Genomic DNA, 1,498 nt, shown 5'->3' with positions numbered 1-1,498 from the left:
TGTGTGTGTGTGTGTGTGTGTGTGTGTGTGTGTGTGTGTGTGTGTGTATCACATCTTCTTTATCCATTCATCTATCAATGGGCACTTAATTCACTTCCAAATCTTAGCTACTGTAGATAGTGCTGCAGCAAACATAGGGGTCCATATATCTTTTCAAATTAGTGGTTTTGTTTTCTTCTAATAAATACCCAGAAGTAGAATTGCTGGATTATATGGTAATTCTATTTTTAGTTCTTTAAAGAACCTCCATACTGTTTTCTGTAGGGCTGCACCAATTTACATTCCACCAACAGTGGACAGGTGTTCCCTTTCCTCTGCATCCTCCCTAGCACTTGTTATTTGTTGTCTTTTTGATAATAGCCATCTGACAGCTGTGAGGTGATCTCATTGCAGTTTTGATTTACATTTCTCTGATGGTTAGTGATTTTGAGCATCTTTTCATGTGTCCGTTGACCATCTGTATGTCTTCTTTGGAAAAATGTCTATTCAGGTCCTCTGCTCATTTTTTAAAAAATTTGTTTTGGAGTATACTTGATTTACAATGTTGTGTTTGTTTCTGCTGTATACCAAAGTGAATTAGTTATACATATACATATATCCACTCTTTTTTAGATTCTTCTCCCATATACGTCATTACAGAGTATTGAGTAAAGTCCCCTGTACTCTATGGTAGGTCTGTATCAGTTATCTATTTTATATATAGTAGTGTGTATATGTCAATTCCAATCTCCCAGTTTATCTCTCCCCTCACTTACCCGCCTTGGTAACTGTAAGTTTGTCTTCTACATCTGTGATTCTATTTCTGTTTTGTAAATAAGTCCATTTGTACCATTATTTTAGATTCCACATATAAGCGATATCATTTGATATTTGTCTTCATCTGATTTACTTCACTCAGTATGGCAATTTCTTATACATGTCAATCTTTCATATCAATAGTAGGTATATTCCTTATTTTAGTATATAATGACATTTTAAGGTAATTGTCTTATTAAAATAATAATATAATCCTTTGTGAAATAAATCAGAAGAATCTAAACTGCAGCCTAGAACACATCCATCCATTCATTAATGTAGCCAAATTCACCTGAGCTTCTACTTGGTTACATGCTTCTATGGATGCGAAGGTGAACCAGAGAGATATCCTGTCCTCAGAGAACTCGTAGCTTATTGTGAGAGAGAGAACAAAAAGAACATAAGGATACATAACATAATGTAAAAAGTATTAAATACTTAAGAAAATATTGAACTAGTTCTTGAAGCCTAGATTGGATTTGTACATGTAATTGGTACCATAACAAAGGTACAGTGGCAGGAAAGCAAGTAAGTTTGGATGGAAGACAGGGTATATAAAAGCAACCAGTAGGAAATAACTGTTTTCCAGTTGCTTCCTTGTGTAACCCCCATACTTACCTTGTTTGAATTTTGCTGCCCAGTTTCATTCTTTACCATGAGAGCAGCATGGATGGTTAAATTGGCAAGTTAAGAAATTCAATAT

This window comes from Aethalodelphis obliquidens, unplaced genomic scaffold (assembly GCF_003676395.1).
Source record: "Aethalodelphis obliquidens isolate GAN/ISIS:26980383/991018 unplaced genomic scaffold, ASM367639v1 scaffold1, whole genome shotgun sequence".
NCBI classification, from domain to species: domain Eukaryota; kingdom Metazoa; phylum Chordata; class Mammalia; order Artiodactyla; family Delphinidae; genus Aethalodelphis; species Aethalodelphis obliquidens.
The sequence above is the reverse complement of the archived record's forward strand: the minus strand, read 5'-3'. Positions refer to the sequence as shown.